Source organism: Pleurodeles waltl, chromosome 4_2, assembly GCF_031143425.1.
Source record: "Pleurodeles waltl isolate 20211129_DDA chromosome 4_2, aPleWal1.hap1.20221129, whole genome shotgun sequence".
NCBI lineage: Eukaryota > Metazoa > Chordata > Amphibia > Caudata > Salamandridae > Pleurodeles > Pleurodeles waltl.
The window spans coordinates 361,983,148-361,998,825 of NC_090443.1; the positions used below are offsets into that span (position 1 = coordinate 361,983,148).

Sequence of the window (15,678 nt, forward strand, 5' to 3'; positions counted from 1 at the left end):
CCCATATTAAAAAACCCTCACTGATGCCAGTGATGGATTTAATAACACATCCACCCAGAAAGCACCTTAAAGGTGTGCTTATTAACTAGTTATAGCCAGCCTGCCACCACATGACATGTTTCTGGCCCTTCTAGGGTGAAAGCCCCTACTCTTGGGCGGTCAGAGACACAGCCTGCTCCGGGAGAGGTGTTAGCACACCTCTCCCAACAGGATGACGTGCGAGTCTGCATTCCAAGGCTGGGGGCTTCAAAGAAGCCCGCCACCCTTGATATGCAGATCTGGCTTTACTCAAAGGAGAGATGCCGACCACCCCTGACCCAGGGCCCTTTTGGCACCTGGTCAGGCAGGTTATGTAGTAATCAGAAAGGTGCAGGTTAGTCCCACCCCTAAGTTGGGCTGCATGATGTGGGCACAATATTTAGTAATCTGCCATATTGGTGTTGGCAGATTTAGGAACTCTGGGACAGAGTTCTTCTCACAGGAAGTGGTCACACAGGCGGTGTAGTGACCCCAGGGATAAGTAGCCCATTTACTACTACTCTGCACTACACGAAACACCCCTAAATTTAGGGGTGTCCCTGGCACCAGAAAATCAGGTACCTGCTGACCTACAAAGAAGGACACTCAGGAGCAATGTCCCCTCTACTCTAATTCTTTCCACTGTGTGCAGCAGCGTGAGGTCTCTGTGTGCTGCAGCCAAGGATACGTGCACCAAGAAATTGACCACTCATGAGAGCGCAGTGCATAACTACTAAGATCTTTGGCATTAGCCTCTCCATACCACTAAAGCAAAAAAAGGGGTATTTGTATAAACATTGCTCCATGCAATAGGGCATTAAGGCAGTTTTGTGACCTGGGTGCACATCCCAAGGATATGACCTGTTAAGTGCCACCTACACCCCAGTTAGAGAAAACAGAAATCAGGAGGTTGAACCATTATGAAACTTTAATGAATACTCTCAGAGTGCTGCAGAGGGCCCTGCACATCAAGTACAGCCAGTTGTACAATTAGTTAACATTTACAATTTAATGAACACACTGCTGATAAATGCCATGATGACCCTGCCAAGATACAGGCTTAGAAATGTTCCTACCCCACCCACACACGGACTGTAGGAGCAGCTGCATCAGAGTTTAGACAAGTCAGGTCAAACATTAGATGTGTGACCTGTTTGTTTTTCTCGCCGGTCCTTCCCATTCTTTCAGTGCTGATAAACTCGGGCTAAGTCAACTTTCCCATTTGAGAGGTAAGCCTTTGTCCTCATCAGCATATCTAGGTGACTCTCCTCTAGTCTGTTTCTTAATTTGGACTTGATTGAGTTCATGAGGCTGAATCCTCGTTTGCAGTCTGCACTTGAAGCCTGGAAAGTTGCACAGACATCAACAAGCTGCGATACAACACTATACTGTGCAGCATTCAGCAGAGTGAAATTCACCATGTCTTGAAAGGTCCTTAACAATCCGTTTTTTATATGCACTGCCACCACATATTTATAATCTCTGTACTGCCGAACAACATCATCAGGGGTGTCACAATTACCCAGGACAAAGACCTTCTTATACTTTTCAACAAGTCTTTGTACATTCTCAGTCCCCAAATCAAACTGTGATTGTGTTGTTACTGTATGAAAATCAAAGCTTGTCCATTCCTTCAATTCATCTTCTGGGAAACTTCTTTCCATGTGTTCACAAAGAAGTTTAATGAAAGATAAAATCGGCTCACTATCATACCCTCGGTCCTCTCTGCACAAAGCCATCAGATCTCTTACTGTGTTGCTCCAAAAGACAGTGTCACCCAAGTACTGTTCCTTTATTTGGGTTATTTTTGTTCTTGCATACTGTACAGCTTCAACTGTGGTCAAAGAGCTTTTCTGAAACAACTTGCACAAAGATGCAAGTTCACCCAGTGTGTCATTTAGTGCTGCAAAGGAAATGTGGTAGTTTGAGTCAGATAGTTTTTTGTAGCAATATTTAGCAATTGGGTCATTCTCCTCAACTCTTTCATGATCAAAGTATTTGAGAGCAACCTCATAATTACACAAGAGTGCACCAACAGCAAAATGCCTTGAAAGCCACGCACCTCATTGAGTGGCCAAAAGGAGACCGCTTCACATTCAGTGACCAACGCAATTTTATCCAGCTTGGACTTCCTTAAAGGTGAGCGGGAGAACACAGTGTGGACAGTGCTCAGTAATGTTTCCACTTCCCTTATCAGTACTTTTTTCCAGGCATCAACTCCCAAATCATCTCTGTGCGCAACACAGTGCTGCGCAACTAGATGGGGAATGGATTGTTTGAGGCTGGTAGCAACACCATTGTTCTTTCCCAGCATCACTGATGCACCATCTGATGTGAACATGACCATTTCCATAAGATCCAGTTTATTGGCAGTGTAGAAGGCTTTTACAGCCATAGTGATAGCCTCCACATTGCATGCACTCAGAGTTAAATTCCCCCAAATATTTTTTTGTACTCTGTTGATGTTACAGATCGGAAATTGAAGTAGAGGATGAGCATTTTTGTAACTGAAATATCTGTGCTCTCATCAATTATCAATGTGTGATACCGAGCACGGCGAAGTTCTGCCATGAAGTAAGCGTATCACGCTGTTGATGGCCTCCAAAAACTCAAAGGCATAGTTCTTGCACCTCCAGCTGTCTGGTAACTTCACATACAATGCGACGTGGTCAGGGATGTCTTGAACAGATAACATTGACGTTTTCATTTTGACTGCAAGCACCACAATGTTGATGAGAATCTTTATCTCCTCAGGCAGGGATCTTTGCCGTTCAAGCTGTTGTAGTCTGTTTGCTATTTCACTGGTGGTTTCCATTAGCATGGTACGCACTCCAAAACCCAGCCTGGCAGCAGCACTTTTATTTCTCAGTGTCGTCAAAGCAGATTCATGAACTTTGCTACATAAATGGCGTTTCAAGTAGTCCAGCCATCACTCCATTTCTTCCCAGTAGAAAAGTCCCCTGCGATCTTTGCTGCTGCACATACTTTGCAAATCAGGCCTACTTCTGGATTGTATAGAAATAGCTATCCCAGTTGTATGCGAACCTTGCTCCAGGACTTCTGTGTCTCAGTCTCCACAATTTCTTTCAGCCATTCCTCTTTGAACACAAGACAGCATTTCTTTCTTTGTGGTGAAGCACTGCTCTCTGCAGAAGTCACAGCTTGGCGTTTGAACATTTTGGTGGCAATTAGTCTGAGCCTACTGTGCCGCAAAGCCTGCAAAAAAAAAAAAAAAAGAAGGACATTATTTAAAGTGAGGAAAATTATTTAAAGTTGGTTTTTATGATATTGAATGCAATCTACCAGACAAGACTGAGCTATCTCTTGGAAAATGTAGCAAGTAATTACCTGGGCCTTTCTGTTTGATTTCACACCTGCCTGTAGATGTAACAGGGTCTAAGATGTCTGCAATAGAAGAAAAAAAATGGTTACAGCACATGCTTGTGCTCCAGTGTTTCAGATGTACTACAAGGAAAAACTACTAAATAATTACCTGGTCTTTCTGCTTGTAGTCACGTCTGCCTTTTCTAACCAATGTTAGCACTGTCTAAGAAGCCTGCAAAAGAAGAAAAAAAAGGGTTGAAGAATGTTGTCATTTTATAACGTACTAGGTGCATCACAAGTGAAATCTACCAAATAATTACCTTGTCTTTCTGCTTCTACTTACATAGCCTTTTTGTAACATATGAGTAGTGCTGTCAGAGATGCCTGCAACAGAAGAAAAGGTGGGTAAGGTGGTTAAAGTAGGTTATCATATTCCACTGTACTAGGTGCAGTGCACCACAATGAAAATCTGCTACATAATTACCTTGTCTTTCTGCTTCTACTCACATGTGCCTGTTCAAATTTGGTGTAGCAGGGTCTAAGATGCCTGTACAAGAGGAAAAAATGATTAAAGCACCTGAACGTTTCAATGTCACAGTTGCACCATAAGGAAAAACTAGCAAATAATAACTTGGTCTTTCTGCTGCTACTCCGGTCTGCCCGTCCTCATCTATGACCAGTACAGTCTGAGATGCCAGCAGCAAAAGAAAAGATGGTTAACAGCTGGTTACAGCATGTTGTCATATTATAATGTGCCTAGTGACCCAGATGGGGTACCTACCAAATAATTACCTGGTCCTTATGCTTCTACACATGTCGGTCCATCCAAATATATAACTTGCTCGGTCCAACAAACCTGTAATAGAAGCAAAGGTGTGGATCATGAACATGATTTATGTAGAGACCCTTAATCCAACCTGGAATGTCTACAGAATTACCTGGTCTTCCTTTGTACTCACGCCTGGCTGTTCAAATCCAAATGTTGACCGGCTGTAATTGGAAAGAAGATATTTAGCATAGGTTATAGGAGTTACAAAAACATTATGCATGACAGTTCCAGAGCAATTGAGTAGTTACCTGGGCCTTCAGTTTAGATGAACTCTGGTTCCATATCATCTGTTTGGAAACCTACATCACGCGTTAGACCTTCGATGATGCAGCCTTTACAGGCCTCAAGTTATCTGCTTGGCCACTCGCTATGACAAATCAGATTTATAAGGGTAAGCCATTTTTAAGCCTACTGGCTCGTTCTGGCAAGCTGACAAAAAAAATGTGTTCTGTTCATTCAGACAGTGAATGAGCAATGAAGGTGCCTTTAAGTCTTGTTGTCTTGTCACATTTGCTGTGGGTTCAACGACAGAAGTCCAGTGCCAGCTTATGTCTTCTCAGAATTTGCTGCTTATTTTTTCCTGGAGATCAATGGTTACTTTTCTGCTCTGACTGCAAAGTTAGAGGATTTAATAAAGTGTGCTGTGAAGTTCAGTTTGCGATGAATTAGAGTAAAAAGAATCACGCTAATTCGGCGCTAACAGAGTCCTGCTTTTTACTTTTTTAATTTACAGGCCCTGGGCACATGTGGTGCATTTCACTAGGGACCTATAGGTAAATAAAATATGCCAACTGGGAATGAACCAAAGATACCATGATTAAGGGAGAGAGCATATGAACTTTAGCACTGATTAGAGGTGGTACTGTGTGCAGAGTCCTAAAACCAGCAAAAACAGTGTCAAAAAAGTGGAGGGAGGCAGGCAAAAAGTTGTGGGATGACCACCCTAAGGCTGTCAGGTCTAACATGTGTTCCCCCAAAAACCCCCAGCTAAAAGTGGGGAGAGCTACCCAGCCCCCTGGGAGCTCTCATCACTAAGGCGGAAGAATCTGGTGGAACCATGAGCATTCACATTCTACATCCGTAAAGCTCTGACGTGAGTGACACTGCCTTCAGTTACATACCTGCAATAACACACCACCTTCTATTTTTTGTATTGAGACACACAACAATGTGATATAAAACACTGCAGTAATTAATGCTATTTCGCTATACATTGCTTCCAGATTCAAAGTGCCTGGGCGGTAGAAGGTTAAAAACACAAATCTGGTTTCATTCTGAACAAATTGTCCCCCATGAAACCAGAGTAAAAAAGGTTAAATTCACATTACTCCACTTCTCCAGTCCATCCTCCACAGAACAATTACATGAAGCGGTGGTTCTAATTAAATTAGGCAAGGGGGCGTGGCTACTGGGTGGAGTTAGGAGTTAGAGACATGACGATACAAAGACATTCGTATAGAGTATTCATTTTGCCCTTGCATTGCCCTTGACCTGTGGGTGTAGTTTTTGCTATATCTTAAAGCTTAATTTGCTAAAATGTGACAGGCGATCAAAGTATGTGGGTATGTTTATCACTTAAATATATATGGAAATATACTATTTTATTACTCCGTTTATTCTCAAAACACAAAATAAATATGGATAAATACCAATAAGATGGCCTAAAACAAATTTGTGAGTGTACCTATCTGAGTGTTATATGCCTTCACAGTTAAAAAGCAGTGCTTAATTTGTGCTTGTTGTTTCCGGTGCTGAGCACCGGCACTTATTTTTTAGGGCCGGGGCTTATTCTTCTGCCTCAAACATTTGCTGCGAGCAAAAGACACATATGAGACAGACGGAGGAAGGGAAAAAACAATAAAGCGTCACAAAGGGAGAAAGTAGAAAGCTGCTAGAGTGAGCACTGGTTTAAGTGCAGTGGACTACAGTAGACATGCATCCAATGCTGGGGCTACAATACTATAATAATTACAAGGTGTGCTGGTATGATGACCAGCTCAGGCTCTTAATCATCAGATAATCTGTAAAAGATCTGCTCTCTTACTGAATGAAGACAAGTTAAAGTTAAAGGCTGAGTGTTCTGATGTGCTCAAACTAAAATAGAATTGTCAGGTGTCATTTGGGACCTAGCCTCAATTTAGGAGGACACCAAACGAGACAGATCTTGAGACCTTTTTTGAAGGAAAAACAGAAAGACAGGGAGAGATTTCCTGTAAGGGGTGAGCAACCTCGTGGATTATGGTTGGTGAAAAAAACTATTTTATTCTTGATCATCTACCCTGCTCCTTGACCTCCTACACTTTACATTGTCAACCCTTAAACACATACTACACCCCAGAGAATGTCTCATCCAGGGCTCGAAGAATAGGACCACATAAATTCCGTATTGATAGAACACTGTTGGTTTCTGCTACCTGGCACACCATTTTTTAAACTAGCTACATCATTTATAAAGCAATCCTGACCAGCACTCCTGTATATCTAGCTGCGATGCTTACCATCGCTGGTGAGTCTCTGCTCACCAAAAGCCAGCGTGCCTTTAGCCTGGTGCTTAACAAGTGAAAAAAAGAAATAGCAAGGCAATAGGCCTTCTCAATATGTGCACCAGCGATCTAGCTCAACCTATATATCTGTGTCCATCAGGATCACCCTGGGGTTCAAATTAGATAAGACCTGAAGACACACCTCTGTAAAGGAAAATGCATCCCAATACATTAACGGACCTCCTCTTCTCCTAAAATTCAGCTACCTCGTTGACTATATCTTTGCCTGTAGCGCTGAACAGCTCCTTGCTTCCTTTTAGCTGGGTTTGCACTAAAATATTTAGATATTTAGATGTATTGAACAGTGTTGTCAAATAGATGTGTTGCGCGTTCTGCTTGCTAAGAAATACATTTCTTCAAGCAGTCATGCATGTTTGATTTAATTTGTTCTTTGCTTCTTTCTAAGTATTTTGAGGTCCAATTATGTTTGATTCTTCAAATTTTGCTTATATAGAGGTCTCCTCTGAAACGTTTCAACCGTTACACATTTAATGCTAGAAGTATTGTCATGTCTTATGATACTTCAAATCTAGATTCCTATCTTTTATAATATTCCACACCCTAAAACTATATCCCAGTGCCAGATGGGACCAGAGATTTTCAAGCAATAGCTTCTGAGTGCCACGGCCTCTGCAGTGCCCACACACTGCCCTGGAAGTGACGGAGCAGAGCTGCATATAGGTACCACCACTGTGTGCTGATGTCAGTTGCTTTCCATGCAGAATCAGTGCTCTGCCCCCAACTAGTTCTCAGACAGTGTGCCATAGAAAATGTCTCCTCCAAAAATCACATTATTTAACCTTTTCAGTTATGGACCCAAACTACTGGTGTCTAAGGTGCTTGGCCTGAGCACAAATCAGTCATGTACAAAGTGTCACATGATGACCCTGAAGGCGATTAGAGAGATGGAATTGAAGTTATTTGTCACTGGACATAGGAAGAGGTCAAAGGTCACCTCCACTACAGATTTTAAGTATGGTTCAGTGCTAAACTGTGGTGCTGATTAAAGTCCTCAGGTAAGTCAAAATCCGAAAGACATCACAAATGCAATAAGGCCAAGCTGTATTCGCCTCCTTCTTGCCTCTTAATGTCCAGTGAGAAGCCAGGTAACCAGCACTCCAAGAGGCTCTCTTTTCCAACACAAACCTCTATGACACCATTTCACAACTGGTTTTAGGGTGCCAGGAATTCCCCGAGCCATTGTTGACCACGAAGCAGATGGAGGTCATGCTTCAGACTTTGAAGATGCTACCAGCTTCCTCTGGAGTGCCTTGCGCCCCATTGAGCCACAGGGTCTTCTAGTTGTGTCATCTGTCCCAATATGACCCTTCACCGACCCTGTGCTGACACCAGTCTTTACATCCAGTTCAGCCCCAACATCCATGTCAGTCACACCCACCAAACAATTTCTAAATAGTTTAAATCAATTACGACAATTGAACATGGCACAGTGGGAAGAATAGTCCGAAGTAGCAAGCTAAAAACTAATTTATAATTTGTGAACCTGTGTATATCTATGTGGCATTTTTGTTGCGTGATTATACTCCAAAAAGCCGATCTCTGTAGCGTGTCAAAGGCAGTGAAAATGTCAGTGAATGTTTGAAGGGGTAGCTGGGTTTGGAGTGTTATTGTGGGCAGCACCTAGTACAGCAATGCAATTGTGTATTTTGAGGGCCCCAATGAGTTGGGGTGAATTACAGGCTTGAGATTAGTCTGTCCTCATTCCTCCAAAGTATTTATGTGATTAAACAGGTCCTGAGTTAGCAAGACCACCAATATCTTGTGTAGGTTGAGCAGTATCGACCTGTTGTGGCTGGACATGAAGAAAGGCAATATTTATTCAGAAAACAACGTAGCCACAAAATCATGTCATTCGAGTGACGCTGGTCATAGGCTGCAGCAGGCATTGGTATGTTAAGAGCATAAGCATCACTATCCCAAAACCATGTAAAATAACTTCAATATGCATTAGAAGCAAATTGTGTTCAGAGATACCTTTAGCTAAATTGTAAAGTAGTCAGAGCTGAATTTCCCGCTTCTTCCTGCTCTACCACCACAAATGTAATTTGTCACCTTTACTCGTTTAAAATGTATGTTGCATTTCAGTGTCACCTCATGGGAGGTTTTGACATCTAGCACAGCAAGGGTTTCTGAACCAGTTAGTAGATGCATGGCCCTATAGCTTGACCACCAGGTTTCCTCACGCATTATGTGTGGTAAACCCTCATGTCCGAGGGCTAGGTCAATCTAATAATCAGGCTTTATTTTGATTGAGGACTTCCTTTGCTTTTAAAGTAAGATATTTAATTAATTATTCATGCCAGAGTCGGCAGAGATGCTCACTACATTTTCCACTGCAGCAAACCGGAGGGAAAAATGATATTGCGTGTCTAACGCATTTACTGAAGTCATGGAAACAAGAGGATATTATGTGGGCTTGGAGACCTTCACATATGGATATCGTTGCCAGATTGCACATCTATGATAGCCCCGAGCTCAGGGAGCTATCACAAGTACAGATGGATTGAACACAATTATTTACAAATCCGCAAGATGCAGCCTAGAGCCAGTCACGAGTGCACATCCTGTTTTGTACAGGCACTCTCTGAGCTTTCCACCCTGCAGGTTATTGATTCACAGCTGACAATATTAGACTCCCAAGTATTAAACGTTAGTAATGGAGAGATCCCAAGCAGAATAAAAAAATATTTCCCCTTCGGCTATGAGCAGGCTTGCAGAGAGAACACCAACATTAGGGTGGTTGGGGAAATATTTAATTAGCTTCATGCTCCAGCATCACTTTCTGCCTTCTAGCTCTTCAAGCTTCTGTGTAGTCAGCTCCACATGGTATCTATCTGCCTCCAAGCGAGTGTTACAGCATCAGCAGTGCTCAGCCTATTGTACATCTATCTCCGGCTGTGTTCAGAGCTCATGGAATTCTCCACACCTCATGGAGGCCACGCAGAGAGCACGTAAAGTGGTCTCCCAGAACAGCATCACACAGGTCAGGGGTCACAGGACACACCAGCTTGGGACACACCACTCACAAAAGATTTGGAAGTCGACGAGACAGCAGTTAATAGGTCCTGATGATTACAGGCTCTGAACTTAAGACATCCTCACAGCAAGATGTTGCGTTCTGAACTCGGGCTCTGGTTAAGAGTGCAGGTCCTTTCCACACAGGGCGAAGTCCTAACCTGTCTCCTGGCCCAGATTGAGCAGATGCCTGCTCTGCCCCCAAGGCCCTCTAAATACACATACCTGCTTTAATCAGGTGCTCCCTTTGTGCAGTGATCTGTCCTCTGGTGGCTGCACTATTGTTTTTCGTCCTGCTCGGCCGCAAAGAGTGACCCTGTTTTCACGCTGTTTCTCTGTTTTAAACGCATCGCTGACGTCCTCTCTCCCGCATGATACAGGCACCGATGTGAGGTTGCAAAAACGTGCATGCTTGACAAGGGGGCCTGAGAGGTGGGGGAAGGGTGGGTGCGTGTGATCGCGCACGCACCCGCCCACACACACACACCTTACAGGGAACATTGCTCAGGAGCGGCAAAAGCAAACGAAGAAGCACCAGACTTGGACAATGCCCTGCAGGCCTGTCTGCTGCTCCCACCGAATTGCATCAAAGTCGTCTCGTCCTGCAGCTGTTGTGCCTCCAAAGCTTGGGAAAATTCCCTGCCTTCAACAAAGACCCATGAACTCCAGTGCAGCAGCGAAGCTGCTTCCTTGCATCTAGCAGGTGCCACAAGAAAAACTGTAAGGACTCCAGATCGCTAAAAACCTAACAGCTGAAAGAACCACTGCACCTGTGCCATACAGCCCGAGTAGAAGTGGACCAATGGTGCCAGTGTGGTCCCTAGCCCTCTAGAGACAAATTCCACCTTGGACACTTGCCCAATGTGGACTCACTGACACCGCCTGTAGCTTCTCCCCGCAGGCCCCCCTCAAGCACGAGTGCTTCCGGTGGAGAAAACCCAGTGCCTCAAGACACCTCTGCACCCATCGCCGCTGGTCCATGGAGAAGAGGACCTGAGATGTCCCTGCATCCCCGTGCATCTCAAGACTTGAACCTACCTGTTGGTTCCCCTCAATTGGACTCCCTATCCAGGCCTGCAGTCTCTTTTTCAACCGGACCAATCCCCTTTGACTAACATTGGTCACCTGACACCGTACTACAACCCTGCACTTAGCTGCCCCGGTGCCACCCGTGTGACTTGTTGGTGTGGTCCTGACCCTAGCCTAATACTTACCTTAAGTCTAGGAGATTGGTCCCGTACTTTGCTGTACTATACCTGTATACAGTACTTGTTTTTCTTTCCATAGGATAACATTGCTGTTTCTGAAAAACTGCAGTGTCAACCTTTTGAAACCTGAAAGTATTTTTCTTGCAAAATGTACTTACCTGATCGTATTGATTCTGGTGTCTAAACATATAAAAAGATACTTGTTATTTTTGTAAATTGTGTGGATCTCCTCCTTGAACCATGTGTCTCATTTACTGACTGAGTGTGTTTTCGCAGAACAATGGACTAGATATTTCAAAATGAGATATATCATGCAAAGAGCCAGCTTCCTACAGTATGTAACAGGTATTGCTTTCTTTTCTTCACTGCTATTAACTCAGAACCCCAAATTTAAACCTATAAGACTGTATTTCGCACAAATATAAGGACATGAGGGAAAAAACAATAGCAGCAAAAGAAAACCATATTACCCAACATTACTTCTCGCAGTTACTAAGTCCCATTAACAGGTCCTTAAAGTAATTTCATTTTCTCTTCATTGATGCTCAAAAGCTAGTGATAAGTATTTTAACTTTATATTAAAGTGCTGTAACTGTGTTAATCATCTGGGGCAAACATTTGGTTGCATTGTTTTGCAGAGATGACATTGTCACTTTGCACCTTCCAGTTATTTTCTGGTGTCATAAATGAGCTCGATACTTGCGGCCTGTTGTGCAGCATAAAATGAACCAATGCTCAAATGAAGCTCCTGGAACTTAGAAGCACATTATTTGCTGTATATCTTGTAAAAAAATGTGAGGATGGAGAAGTACATAATTTTCTTTACACAATATGAAGAGTGGGTGATGGCATAATTTAATTACTAGACATTCAGCTGTCTCACAACTATAAGATACCTCTCTGCCCACAGGTTCTAAATTACAATTATTCTTATTCAATGATACAGAACGTGGAGTTCTATAGTGCTCCGATTTGTGCCCAGAAACTGACTGCCAAGCCCTGTTAGTGTACAGAGCAGTATATTTGAGATTACATTTTCAAATAATCAATTCACTTTGTGGAACAAAGTTTATCATGTCTTCGAGCCTTATCATTTTTTTTTTCTTTTTTCAAAGACCACAAATCAGGTATACACTAATACCTTAAATCTTTTTTTGTTAATTCTTTGGCAACTGAACATTTATTTTTGGCGCAGGGGTGCCTGGATCAAGACCTTCCACTGGTATGTTTCTTGGTTCCATAAATTAATGCATTGTTTTAAGTTTGAATTATAAATTGTGCAATCAATTTATCCTTTCACATTTATGAACATTTAAGTCTACTTGCAGGCCTGTTAACCTAAAGGCTGTTCAAAAAGTAAATTACCTTTCTACATGTGGATGCTCAAAAACATTCTGAAGTTCTACTGTACAGGGACCCGCTCTTTTTGGGATGGATGCTTTAACTCAATCATCTTTTTCTCCATAAAGAACCCTGAGCAAAACTGTGGCTTCTGAATTCAACCAAGGAACATTTAGGGCCCTATTTAGAGTTTGTAAGAAGGGATACTAAGCCACATATGTGGCCAAAATCTAAACAAGGACCTTACTGTTCTGACTTATTGGTATGACCATTCAGAATAATTGTCAAAATGTTTGGGAGTTGCTAAAGCGAGTTGGGTTATGGAGAGCGTATCCAGCTAGCAAGTAGAGTGGCAAAGCCACAGCTGAACTTAACTGTAGCTGCTATGTCGTATGAGTGGTGCAGTTCTTGTTATATGTAATAAAATGGGTCAGAAGAAAAAATAAGTAGAGACATTCATTCTGGATCAATTCAAGGGCTTTGAATCAAACATTGTGCTTCTCATGTGTGGCAGTAAGGTGACGTTTATGTACATCTATGGGGGGTTTGCTTCCTCTAGGACAACACAGTAGAGGGATAGACATGGAATGCATTTACATATCAAGTGACAAGTCTGACAGCCAATCCTCAGAAATAAAACACTTTAAATAAAAATGAATATTAGACTTTATGAGGAATGTTCTTTGCTAACAAGAGTCCACAAGATGTTTAACGGTATCTGTCATTGGTGTGTACACAACTGTGTTTTAACTCTGGGGAAATGGGAGTTTCTCTATACATATATAAGGATATTGGTTGATGTATACATGTGCATACATCTATGTCCCTCTTTAATGCTGCAGATCATGCAATCAAAACATCCAAGGTAAGAGGTTCAGAGACGGACATGGCTATAGGTAGCAGTTTACATGAAACAGGAAATACCCATTAAATTTGCATTCTGGTCTGAAATATTGATAAAGGCATTACAATTTTGGAAAGCTGATTTATATAAACTAAACAGGAAAAAATGGTCATCAATAGTTTACTCGTAATACAAGACGATCTGAGCCCAGCAAGATCCACTACATAAAGCAGCAAACATGAAAAATTCTAAGTTGCACCCACACTTTTCTCTAAGAATTAAGTAAGAAAGCTTCAGGTTAATTGATCTCTCACTGAAAATAAAGAGGTTTAACCTCCATTGTTCTTTTGAGATAGTTTTGTGAGTGATGTCAAGTACTAATTCCAACAGATTTTAAATTGACTCAAACTCCAGTCATAATTTGCAGAGAAAATACATACATAGGACTGTTTCTCCCCTGTTGGGATGGACACATACCCTGCATGGTGCAGGGGCAAATATATGTGCCCTGACTACTCAATCACATGTGAAACTGGTATACTGATTTACCTTGGCCCTAATGTCATACTAATATATCATATGCACAGAGGCCTAGGCTTGTCCCTGACAATGTGAGGTCCAGGACCTGTTCGATGAGCTAGATAGAAGCACAAAGTGTGCTCTCATTGAGACAGTGGATTACTGTACCTGTCGTGGGTCTATCACGTAAGGAGATAGTAGCAGCACATGGCGGTTTTGATTTATAGTTTGATCACACATTTCTCTGTGTTAGTAAGAGCGTGGGCTACTGTCCCCTCTCGTGTAAATTTCTGTTATATGAAACATGGAGACTGAGATGAGAGGGAGACAGAGAGAACACTGAGACTTTGATATCCGAGTAGCAGTAGACCTCTGTGGGTCTGATCCTGGAGCGAGTGGGATCCATCATGGATGGTTCTGATTTGGCACAGCACAAGAGAGTGAATGAGGATAGCTTTTCCAGACAGTGGAAGTCTAATGCCTGCATTTCTGTGGCCAGAGGGGTGGAGATCCGGATAATGAAGTGAGGAGGATAGAGACAGGGCTACCTTTAGAAATTCTGTGACAACTTTACTAGAAAGGGGCTGCTGATTAGTTCTTCTTCAGCACTGCCATTTGGTTGGTAGTAGGGGTGAGGGGGGGACCGCAGTTTCTGTTGTTAAAGGGGGGAGGGACATTTCTTGCCCTTTGTCTGTCTCTGAATACAGCTTCAAGAAAGCTGATGACTGAGAGGAAGCATGCTCACACTACACTTTGCCCATGTATTGAATACTTGTTGCTTGGTACCGTAGCCATTGCTACCTACTGTGAGAAGCACCATGTCACATAAAGGTTGTGTCTAGACAGCAGCCTGTAAATGACATCTAAAAAGTAACCAACCCAAACTGGTTCTTGGCCCTGCAGAAGGAGAAACTGTCAAGGAGGAAAAGCAAAGTGTGCTCCCTGCATGAGCTATGTCCATTCGCCTGACAAAATCCTATTCTGAAGGCAGCCTAAAATACATGTTGAAGACACTGTGGGGGTCATTCTGACCCTGGCGGTAAAATCCGCCAGGGCCAACGACCGCGGGAGCACCGCCAACAGGCTGGCGGTGCTCCCATGGGCATTCTGACCGCGGCGGTACAGCCACGGTCAGAAACGGAAAACCGGCGGTGTACCACCGGTTTCCCGCTGCCCTGGGGAATCCTCCATGGCGGCACAGCTTGCTGCGCCGCCAAGGGGATTCCGACCCCCATACCGCCATCCTGTTCCTGGCGGTTTTGGCCGCCGGGAACAGAATGGCGGTATGGGGTGTCGTGGGGCCCCCGTAACAGGGCCCCACAAAGATTTTCAGTGTCTGCCATGCAGACACTGAAAATTGCGACGGGTGCAGCTGCACCCGTCGCACCCCTTCCACTCCGCCGGCTCCATTCGGAGCCGGCATCCTCATGGAAGGGTGTTTCCCGCTGGGCTGGCGGGCGGCCTTCTGGCGGTCGCCCGCCAGCCCAGCGGGAAACCCAGAATTACCGCGGCGGTCTTTTGACCGCGCAGCGGTATTCTGCCGGCGGGACTTTGGCGGGCGGCCTCCGCCGCCCGTCAAAGTCAGAATGACCCCCTGTGTCTTACCTTCACTGCATGGCCACTGCAGAAGCAACAAGTAGGTAAAGTGGGCCTCACCCTGCCATCAGATTAAAGGGACAGTGATGCTTGCTGAAGATTCGACTGCAAAGGCATAAGACCTTACTGACCACATCAGTAACAGTGCTAAGAACAAGCAAATTGATTGCATATCTAAACCTGTGGGGTTAGTGTAAAGTAATCTGCCCCTATGCCAAATTCATGCATCTGCCACAGAATACTGGGGAATATAATTGAGAGAAATGCCTGGATGGGAGGGAGAACTTGAAAAGGTTGGTGGGGCGAGTGAGAGTACTGTCACTGAATTAATTAGCACAAAATGTGTCAGCCTTAACCCCAGATAACACGCCACTTATAATAGAGAGAACAAAATATTTTAAATAGTTAATACATTAATAT

At 43.4% G+C, this 15,678-nt stretch overlaps 1 protein-coding gene and 1 long non-coding RNA gene across 4 annotated transcripts in view; both read right to left on the reverse strand.

The window, feature by feature from the left end:
* The window catches only part of FAM234B (family with sequence similarity 234 member B), a 254,974-nt gene that overhangs the window by 66,936 nt on the left and 172,360 nt on the right, over positions 1-15,678 (reverse strand). The window lies entirely within an intron of this gene.
* LOC138292716 (uncharacterized) lies at positions 3,109-4,338 on the reverse strand. 2 transcript variants are annotated; one of them, XR_011202770.1, is made up of 7 exons: positions 4,281-4,338; positions 4,124-4,198; positions 3,827-3,889; positions 3,686-3,726; positions 3,512-3,574; positions 3,367-3,423; positions 3,109-3,234 (listed from the first exon to the last, which is right to left on the reverse strand). It is a non-coding gene; the product is annotated as an uncharacterized lncRNA (long non-coding RNA). The 2 variants fall into 2 exon arrangements; XR_011202771.1 differs by having other exon boundaries at positions 4,135-4,198; positions 4,281-4,335.